This window comes from Mixophyes fleayi, chromosome 1 (genome assembly GCF_038048845.1).
Source record: "Mixophyes fleayi isolate aMixFle1 chromosome 1, aMixFle1.hap1, whole genome shotgun sequence".
Taxonomy (NCBI): Eukaryota; Metazoa; Chordata; class Amphibia; order Anura; family Limnodynastidae; genus Mixophyes; species Mixophyes fleayi.
In genome coordinates this window covers 370,240,464-370,251,167 of record NC_134402.1, presented here as the reverse complement: position 1 = coordinate 370,251,167, position 10,704 = coordinate 370,240,464, and the positions used below count along the sequence as shown (strand labels likewise).

The 10,704-nt window shown below is 39.8% G+C and overlaps 1 protein-coding gene across 2 annotated transcripts in view; it reads left to right on the top strand.

Annotated features, from left to right (window-relative positions):
• Positions 1–1,036: 1,036 nt before the first annotated feature.
• The window catches only part of MEGF10 (multiple EGF like domains 10), a 97,985-nt gene continuing 88,317 nt past the window's right edge, over positions 1,037–10,704 (top strand). For both annotated transcript variants that reach the window (XM_075178861.1, XM_075178871.1), the window contains exon 1: positions 1,037–1,282. The gene's annotated coding sequence lies outside the window, so the exon portion shown is untranslated. The remainder of the gene's footprint in view (positions 1,283–10,704) is intronic.

Sequence of the window (10,704 nt, the reverse complement as noted above, 5' to 3'; positions counted from 1 at the left end):
TAAATATACCCCTATGTCTCTTTTGTGAAAAGTTGCCAGGTTGTCAAATAGAGGACCTGCTAAAAATCAATGTTATTTGTAAATATGCTCCTTGATTTATGAAGTGATTTTAAGGGGCAGACTCAATTAGCCGCGAGCTGCCAAAGGACATTGCCTCGATTTTAGTAAAAATCGTACGTGAGGTGTGTCCACGGACTGTTTCGGAGATACATTGTGTCACCTCGTGGCTAACTGAAACTACCCCTAAATGTCAAATTCACATTTTGGACCTCAGTTTAATAAGTATAGGAGTGGGAGTGTGCCGCAGCTTGGTAGGGTATTATGAGTGGCAAGCAACCTCTATTCTTAATACCCTATCGAGCTGCGAGCAGTTCCTGCAGCTAGCTAACCGCTTGCACCACCTAATTTCTGCTGCACAGCTTTAGCCCTGTTTTGACATGTGTTGCGTCTGCGCCTCACTGCGACTAGGATGTATTTACATGGTCACGCCTTCACAATTCCGTGTTCCTCCCATTCTCTCGTAGTTAGCCGCAGGCTGTCGCAAGTGTTAATTGCGTCCAAGATGCAGGCGGATTTGGTGCTTTCTGCACATGCGTGGTAGTGTCTTTTTGCGCCCGACTCTAAATGAGGTCCTTTAAGTTAAAGAGGTAAGCTTAATGTAGCTCACAAGCTGTTGTGGAACTACAAATCCAAGCCAAACTAGTGGTGTTGGGAATTGTAGTTCCACAACAGCTAGAGAGCTACAGGTTGCTGAAGCCTGTTATACAAGAAGACATCATAATTAAGGGTGAATTCTGGTCATTCATTATATCGTGAAGCATAGGAATGTGAGTTTCTATCATTGTAGCATTTCTACTAGACCAGATATTGAGAAAAGGGAATTAAACTCCATGAAGAAATCCTTTTCTCACCAGATTTAACAATTGAGCCGTATGAGGCAGCCTATGAATGATGGCTCTGCTCCCCGCCCCCTCCTCAGCCTGAGAGCATCTGAAAGGGTCTATGAGGAACATTGACTACAGGCACTGGGCTCTGAGTGAAACACTGCCTCTGTGAGCTCCAGGTCTGGAGACAACACCAGCGCAAAGAAGAAAAAAACAACTCGTCTCAGGAACAGCAGGGAGCATTCCACCAACAGAAAGGACCTGGCAGCATAGACTTTCTTCTTATTCACATTGCACTTACAACTTGTTCTGGTCAAGAGTTAATGAAAATTCAAGCAGGTCCAGTGGGATCCTTATGATCCAGACCTGTGACCACTCTTCAAAATCACTTAAGTGAGGTAAGAAAGTGTTTTCAAAGTGCAAACTGTAACTGTTTTCACACGCAGCCTGTTGGGGCACAGAACAGAGTCGCCAACAGTCTCATTATAGTTCATAGCATCTTTGTTATGTTGCAGGACAGACTCTCTTTATTTTATTTTTGTTATTTGCATTGCTCAGTAAAAAGTTTGTATAGAAGATAAAGTTCGAATTTATTAGAAGGTAATTTATTTGTAGCTTTTGTTTGTGTAGATTGTTGCTTGCATTGTTGTGTGTTTTCTGTAAATACTGTTGTAAATATATAGATGGGGCATTTGTTTTTCAGTAATTATTGCAAGTGTGCTGACATATCTTCTGCTAATGTAATGCATTGATTGCTGTTAAAGTGATAGATGAGCCTTTTCCTGCTATAATTCTTATTACAGATCTGTGCAGAGGTCAGCGCAGTTTAAATGAGGTTAGTTGTGCAGAATCTGACTATATGGGACTATGAGACAGAAGAGCTACTGGAAAATGTGTATTAACTGCAAAAAATTTTAACATTTTTGTATATGATTTTATTTGCAACATCAATAGAAATGTCAAGGGACAATTTTGTTGTATCTGATTAAATATTCAAAGAATACTAATGATTGCTAACACATTGCATTTGTGGAGTAAAGATTGCATTTGATAATGAAATATTTGCATGACTAGTGAATTCCGTGACACACACAAGAGTATAGTTTCTTATTTTTTTCCATAAATAAATGGTAAGCAATGTAAGGGCTATTTGTACCCTCTTTTCATTGACGTGTCCTGTTTTAATAAATAGCGTTTATAATGGATTTGAATTGTAGGCAGTTTTTAGGTTGCCAGATAACTGACTACTTAGCATTAACAAATACATATTTGTTTTCTTGAGGTACTAAGCAACTTACTTTTGAATCTGTACTATAGTTGTAAACAATGAGTGTGTTTCTGCAACTGCAGCACAGTTTAATTGTGCAGAATGCATACTGTATATTATAATGATTTCCATGTTTAAATATTGTGTTTCTAGCACCACTGATGTTGGCACAGTATATGTGAGATGTGGTAACTTGACTTTGTTTGTTTGTGTTTACACCTGCTGGTCGACAGCTGTAGAATTCGTCACTGAAACACAGTGCTCCAGCAGCAGCAGCCCACTGACTGTCCAGTATGCTGCAAAAACACTTCTTTTTTTTTGGCAAAAACAGAGGATGTCTTGAGCAAGACATGGAAAGTGAATTAAAGACACCCACGGTGTGGGTAGCAGGTGTAAAAGACATTAACCCTCCTTAAGCTCAGTAATTAGAGTAGTATTGGTGACTGTTAGGTACTACGAGTAAAAGTACAATATTTCAGAAATACAACAAAGTAAGTTTCGGTAATTTACAGAAGTGCAGATCTGCGGCGTGCAGCTTAAGCAGCATTTTGTGGTGTCATGTGCCCATTATTGCACAAATAGACACTTTTATACGCGGAAAACGTTTTTATATGGACAGTGACAAAATCCGAAGACGTGCTGTGGGCCTGTTCTTTGTTATGTACGGTGGCTAAGTGGTTAGCACTTCTGCCTCACAGCGCCGGGGTCTTGAGTTCAAATCCCGACTATGGGCCTGATTTATTAAGGATCTTAACTTAATAAACTTCTTATTTAAGTCTCCTGGACAAAACCATGTTACAATGCAAGGGGTGCAAATTAGTATTCTGTTTTGCACATAAGTTAAATACTGTCTGTTTTTTCATGTAGCACGCAAATATCAACTTTAAATTTCAGTATACAAATAAGATATCAAGTATTTGTGTGCTACATAAAATACTGAATTCTAATTTGCACCCCTTGCATTGTAACATGGTTTTTGTCCAGGAGACTTAAATAAGAAGTTTCTTAAGTTAAGATCCTTAATGAATCAGGCCCCATGACCTTATCTGTGTGGCGTTTGTATGTTCTCCCTGTGTTTGCATGGGTTTGCTCCGGTTTCCTCCCACACTCCACAATCGTACTGGTAGGTTAATTGGCTGCTATCAAAATTGACCCTAGTCTCTCTCTGTCTATGTGTGTGTGTGTATGTTAGGGAATTTAGACTGTAAGCTCCAATGGGGCAGGGACTGATGTGAATGAGCTCTCTGTACAGCGCTGTGGAATCAGTGGCGCTATATAAATGATGATGATGATTATGTTCATTTTTCTTTTACCTCTGAAATTTTGGGAAAAAATCTGTGGTGCTCTCCCTAACATGTGTCACTCAGTGGCATCCTCTATCAGAACAAAATTTTGCTTTCAGACCTCCATCACTCTAAAGCTGTCATGGAAATTATTAGCTGTCCTATATTTTTACTAGTACACAGTAATTACATGTCGTTGTGTGGACATAATGATTACAAATACTTGCCAACCTTAGCAAACTCCACTCTGGGAGGTCCCAGAGGACAGGTGAAGTGCAGTGCGGCAGTGCAGTGCCACAGATCGTTTTACTTTGATCCTGCTCCCACAGCACATTGCCGCAATCGCGTTGTGGGGCCAAAATGATGTGGAATTAAGACATTTACTAGAGATATAAAAAACCTAAAGAGAACCCTATAACTCTAAAGGGCAGATTCAATTCAGCACAAGGTGCGCTGAACATCGCCTCGATGCGCGTACTGTCGGCTATTGCGTAAGAAATCTCCAATCATTTTCCTGCACTACTCTATGGGACAAGAGGGAAAATGAGCAGAGATTTCTGTAAAACTCTGATGCAATGTGTTTCCATAGACTATCCCGGCGACACATCGCTTCACCTCGCATTGAATTGAATATGCCCCTAAGATTCAAATTCAGATTGCCTGTAATGGGGCTAGAGGAAACCAACCAAATTACAGCTCTCCAAAAAAAATTGTGATCCCACCTTTCCTAACAGCCTCCACCTTGCACAAACCTTTTTATATAAATATTGTTTATAGTATTAAAAGAAAAGCATGCAACCCAACTGATTTTAGTGCAGGTCTATAAGGTAGTGGCTAAAAGCCATCAGAGAAATCTTAAACAACATGCCAAATATTTTTAAAACTTTATTAGCAGACATTTTTTTAATGCTCTAAATGGCAGACTATTTCAGGCCACACCTCTTTAAGCCCCTATAAATGACATAAGAATAGTTTTACTGCTTTGAATGGTCCCAGCTCACTCTTAGACTAACCATTCTGTATCTAATATGATTTTCCCTCAGATTTCCAATTTCTGTACCACATCCCCAATTCAAGAATACCATAATGCTGACATATGCAATGCCTAGTTGGCATTGCTGCACAGAGCATGGTCACATTTTAACACCCAGTGAAATACTGCATACCTCCCACCTGTCCTGATTTCATGGTGGGAATGTTGGGGGAAGGGAGGTGTGTAATTGGCTTCAGCAGCCCTATGGGGGCGTGGCCATGCCCCAATCACGCCGTGGCCATGCCTCCTGTCCCGCTGCTGGGGCCAGACATGTTGGGATGTATGATACTGTACCCACATGGGCCCGTGGTGCAGTACAGTCATAATGCATTGTTCTGTAAATTCCATAGTGGTTTTAATGTCAATGTTGTCAAGATGTGAAATGATGTAACTGCTGCAAATCAGTATTACATTGATCTCATTTTCCATGGGGATCTATCTGTTTGATGCCTTCTGTTTTAACTACTGTAAGTAATTTGCCATTTTCAGGGAGGTGCCTTGTGGCTGAATTTGCTTTTGTTGATCTCTGGGAACTGACACAGATTTCTTTCTGCTTCACTCTGTGTTTATGTTTATTAATGTTTTGAAGTGAAATACATTCATTTGCTTTCAGCGTTGCTTAACAAACTGTTGGATTTTATGCAGTTTATTGTCCTAGTACAACAATAGTTGCAGCAGTTCCCCTTCAGCCTAGTGTACGAGGGCCTCATGCAGCGTTAGACGCATTTTATGTTAAAAAGGCGTCCAAAAAACAGCAATCAGTAGTTTAGATTAATCAATATACCCATAGCATAGTCAGCATTCTTTGTTGATTTTTATCTCATTTAGTTAAGTAACACCTTTAATTTATCCAATAGCAATCGACAACAGCAACAGAACTTGTGGAAAAAAATCTAAATCTAAATCTGCTGAATTCTAGAATGTAAATGTGCAGAATTCTAGAACAAACACAATTCTGATATATTCAAATTGTGTCACTACATCAACCAAGCTGATGCCCTCTGGACATGTCAGTCTACTGGGCTCTGCCTAAACATTAGAAGTTTTCTACTTTGGATGGTCTGCAGATGGCTTTCACAGCTTTCCTAACTAACGGATATAGCCAGAAATCCATGGCACAACTCTCTTAGACCCTAGGTCAATTCAGCACCAACTCTTTCTTTTGACACTAAAGATTGCTTTCATGAAATACATTCCCTCTCCAAAGAGAATGGAAAGTCCTGCTCTCATTGAGGCCTTAAAAACAAAATTGTGAGAGGTCATTGGAATATCTAAACCATCCTCATGCTCTGAATGCAGTTAGAGCTCCGGAGCAGACTCACATGCAGGGATAAAACAAAACAATCACACTCCTCCCTTTCCAAAATAAATGCACATTGAATGCCAATAAAGAGAAGCACCCATTCTTATCTGTAGAACTGATCCAAAAGTAAAGCAATATAGATTGAAACAATGACAAGGACATTTGGGCAAATAAAAAGAGCTATAATGACCGGTTGGTGCATAACGTTTAATACTTTTCATGTAAGAGCTTCCATATTGATAAACGGTTACTTCACATGGAATCTAGGGGGTATATTTACTAAACATTACTAAATCAGAGTCTAGCTGTCATTTTGTAGAATGCACTAAATAAATGACAGATAGAATCTGATTGGTTGCTATAGGCAACATCTCCACTCTTTCAAACCCGCAGTTTAGTAAATATACCCCTAAGAATTTATTACTTTATTTATTACTGAAACGTGCATCCATGTGAGCTAAGACAGCTGCTCTCCTGTTTGGGAGCCACTTGTAGTGACTGAGAAATTTTGAAGTCAGCATTTTTTTAAAGAAGTATTTTACCCTTCATTTAAAAGAAAATAGGCAAATTTAGCTGGGAGATATAGTTAGGACCCTTGTCTGCTGGAGCATGCATATGCTGTGGTACCACCCCTTTTTCTGTACTAAAACCAAAAGGCGAATCTGGAGGAGGTGTGAGTGGAGGGCAATTCTAAATGGCGGGTCTCCAGACGAATGGCTATTATAGCCAGTCTCCAAAGACCATAGGGTAATATGTGCATCAATCACTCCAAAATACTGGAGGGACTGCTTTTGTGTGACTCTGGTGTCCTGGTACACATGCTACACATGTGTAGTGCCTGGTACACATGCTCCACCTGCTCTTCCCACTCCATGCATGAAAAGGTACAGAGAGTTCTTCCTGTGCACTGATCACATAAAAACATGAAACATGCTTTAATGAAAATAATGATTTTATGTCACAACAAAACAGCAAACAAAGAAGATTTCACAAACTAAACCATTGTCATCAAATATAATAGAATAAAGCAGTGAATATAACCACAGACAAGTGATTATTTCTCTATCATATAATGTAGAGATAATAAGGAATAAGGAATTATTATTTTCCTATATATAAGATGCTGACATATTAAGCAGCACTTTAACACAAGCCAATGACATACAGTGGCAGGAAACAGAAGGTTAAGAGGGCTCTGCTCAAATTAACATACAATCTAGGAGTTGTGGGGAACACTTGAGACATTGGTGTTGGAATAGCAATTGTAGCTGCTGATGTACAAATTAGCAGCATTAACAGCCATCAATAATAAAGTAACCATTGGTGCCTGGCATTTCTGTGCCGCTACCAGTGGTGTGGTACAATTGAAATGAGGAAAGACAGTGCGAGATGGAGATGGAGACATGAAACATTAACTAGTCAGCCAGCTTCACCATTTGTAGTAACTGAACCTCATTCCACTTCAGGCTCTATAGACTGCTGTTGCATTTGTGCTGCACAGGCGCAGTGGTAATCCGCCAGCTGTGTGTAGCCCAGTGTTTAGCATCATGCTCGCTGTTGGAAACAGAGCCAGATCATGTGATCGGTAGATCTTATAAACAGCCCTGTCCTGGGTGTGATGACACTGCCCTGCACTAATTTCCCACTGCCTTCACAGTTTTATAACTGTTTTATATTTGTGAATAGAAGATTATGTGGAAAGTATGGCATAAACCTGATCTAAAGGACAGTCATCCACATGCCAAGGAGTAGTTTAAAGTCACATGTATAATCATGCTAAGACAAGAGACATTTGCTTTAATTTTCTAAATTATTGGGTTGCTGTTGGATCCTGCATTTGCAGTTTTGCATTTGTTAACTGCCTTGTTCATATCTGAAATTATAAAACAACAAAGTCGTTATTTATATTTTCATTGGATTTACTTTGCTCTAAGGGTAAGCAACATATTGCTGATCATAGCAATTTTCATCAAAGAAGGCCAACACTGATCAACAGAACTGAATGGCCAATCCAGCCCAGTTCAGAAACAAGCCGCTGGTGTAGCTAGAACCAGAAACAAGCTCCACCTTCTTGTTCTCACCACTTGCTGATTGTATTCAGCTCTCGATTGATCAGTTAAATGGCTTGTTCAATTTAAGAAAACCCTCCTTTAGGCCTGAAATGCAGAACTCAAAGGGTCTCCTGAGTGGCGCGAATTCTACATCCATCCAAAGAACTGCACCACTCAAGTTTCTTTTCCTGTCCTATAGTTTTAAATGTTCTGTCCGATCTAATCTTTTTTCCACTAAACCCTGGACCTTTCTTAGACTTTGAGAAGATGAAACACAGCTCCTGGAACCATTTCAGTGTGTTTGTTATACAGTTTCTCCTTTATGAGGGGAAATTACAGAACCCAAAGACCTTTTTATAACATAACAACAGAACATGGTAATAGTGATGTACAGCATCGTGCAGTTATTGCTGTAAGTTTAAATATATTTTTTTTACATACCGATAAACCTATATTAGCCAACTCTTGTATTGCCTGCATGAGAAGGTTAGATTTAGATTTAAATGAGTGGTCCTCAGTCTTGATTTCACACAGTTGGGGAATACATGGAAATGGCAGTAGCGAAATCACTTGATTTACTAGCATGTAATTGTAAAGGAATGTCATTTTTCACTTTTGAAAATAAATGGAGTTTCATAATTGCAAAGTCTATCATGCTTCCTCCATCCAGATCATTTTACAAGTAAATTAGTCATGATTTCTAAGGACATTTTGTACTCAGTGCATGACATGTAATAGCAGCATGCATGGATGCCTGTTGTACGTGAGCTTAAAGCTGCTTTGTCAGAGGTCACTTTGAAAAAGATACCTGTTAAATCAGCTTTTCTATCAAACGTGAGTACTGATATATAGTAAAATGTCTCATTGTTGCGGATGAGAAAAGTGTGAAAATAAATTATGCACAGTGCTTCTCATTTTGTGAGATGAAGGGATGCAGCTATGTACAAGTGATTGAGCACCTTTTGGGATTATTGTCTTGAAAATCATATACTGTACAGGTGGTCTTTACAGACATTGTTAGATATGATATAAACTGTTTTACTAAAACATAGTCTACAAATCAGACAGTTGATTTCATTGTCTAATTCACACTTGGCATCTTTGGCAGCAAGGTCTCTGGGAGGGGAGGTCTCACTGCTGCATCCTGAGGGTGTGGCCACGCGAATCGCGTACTTAGGCCCCACCTCTCTACTAAACAAATTGCCAATTTCGGCCTATTACAGCAGGGGGCGGGGCCAGGATGCTGCAATTGGTCCTGCCCCAACCCACTTTACTAACAAAGTGGGCAGAATGCGGGAGGTTGTCCCGCGCTCCTGGGAGTCCAGGAGAATTCCCAAAAATTCAGGAGTATCCCAGACATTTCGGGACAGTAGGGAACTATGGTCTATCTTACACTATACATATGACGTCTAGTTACGGATTGGTTGCTCTGTATCAGTGCACATTTGACACCTAAATTCAATGTTAGTAAATCAGAACTGTATAGCAGAATGGAGGCATGAACGAGAGCTACTGAGGGTGATGATGTGAAGGTGGAGGGACTTTCACGCATGCGCCTGTTGCCATCCTTGTCTCTCCTACTCACTTAGCCTCAAAGGTCAGGATGTTGTTTTCAGCCTTTACTATGGGGATACAAGATTAAAACCTTACTACATTTTTCTTTCATGTTTTTTTTTTAATTTAGACTATTCTCCTATATTTTAAAATGAGTATCAGTTTATACCTCTCCCTGTCTTGCACCCCCAAAAGTACTGCCCTCCCTCCCCAAAAGCCTCACACCCTAGGCTGCAGCCTAATCAGCCTACTGGACAAATAGGCCGCGCATATGGATAAGACGATCCCTCAAGAGGCTCATTTGTAGTTCTCTTCACTTGGAATAATTTCCCTTTTACCCTTGTGAAGGAACATTGTACAATTATAGTTTTAGTATAGTATTTTCTAGAGATGAGCGGGCTCGGATTGTGCTAATCCGAGCCCACCCGAACAGTGCGGATCCGAAAACGAGGCTATGACGTCCAAGTCTCACGTCGGATCTCGCGAGACTCGGATTGCATAAATTCCCCGCTTGTGGCCGCCATCTTCAGTCGGGCTCAGATCATTGAAGAGGTAGGTTGTAGTTTGGTGCTTCTGTGTCCTGTGTCCTGTCACTCTGTCCTGCTTAATCCAGTGGTTACTTAGTCCTGTGCTCTGTCCTGCTGATCAGTCCAGTGGTGCTTTGCCCAGTGCTCTGTCCTGCTGAGTCCAGTGGTGCTTTGTCCAGTGCTCTGTCCTGCTGAGTCCAGTAGTGCTGTGTCCTGTGCTGTGTCCTGCTGAGTCCAGTGGTGCTGTGTGTGTCCTGTCTCTGTTCTGCTAAGGCCATTGTTATTTAAAAATTATTAAAAAGTTATAAAAAAATTTAAAAAAATTATAAAAAAATTATAGTAAAATATTTGAAAAAAATTATAAAAAAAAGTTTACTGAAATAATTAAAAAAATATATAAAATAATTATAAAAAAAGTATATAAAAATTTCTACTGCAATATATAAATACGTTCACTGTTCCTGCAGTCAAGAAATATTAGTACTGCAATATATAAATACGTTCACTGTTCCTGCAGTCAAGAAATATTAGTACTGCAATATATAAATACGTTCACTGTTCCTGCAGTCAAGAAATATTAGTACTGCAATATATAAATACGTTCACTGTTCCTGCAGTCCAGAAATATTAGTACCAGAGATTAAACTATAATGGAGTACAAAAATTTGGAGGATAAAGTAGGGAAAGATCAAGAACCACTTCCTCCTAATGCTGAAGCTGCTGCCACTAGTCATGACATAGACGATGAAATGCCATCAACGTCGTCTGCCAAGGCCGATACCCAATCTCCTAGTAGAGGGCA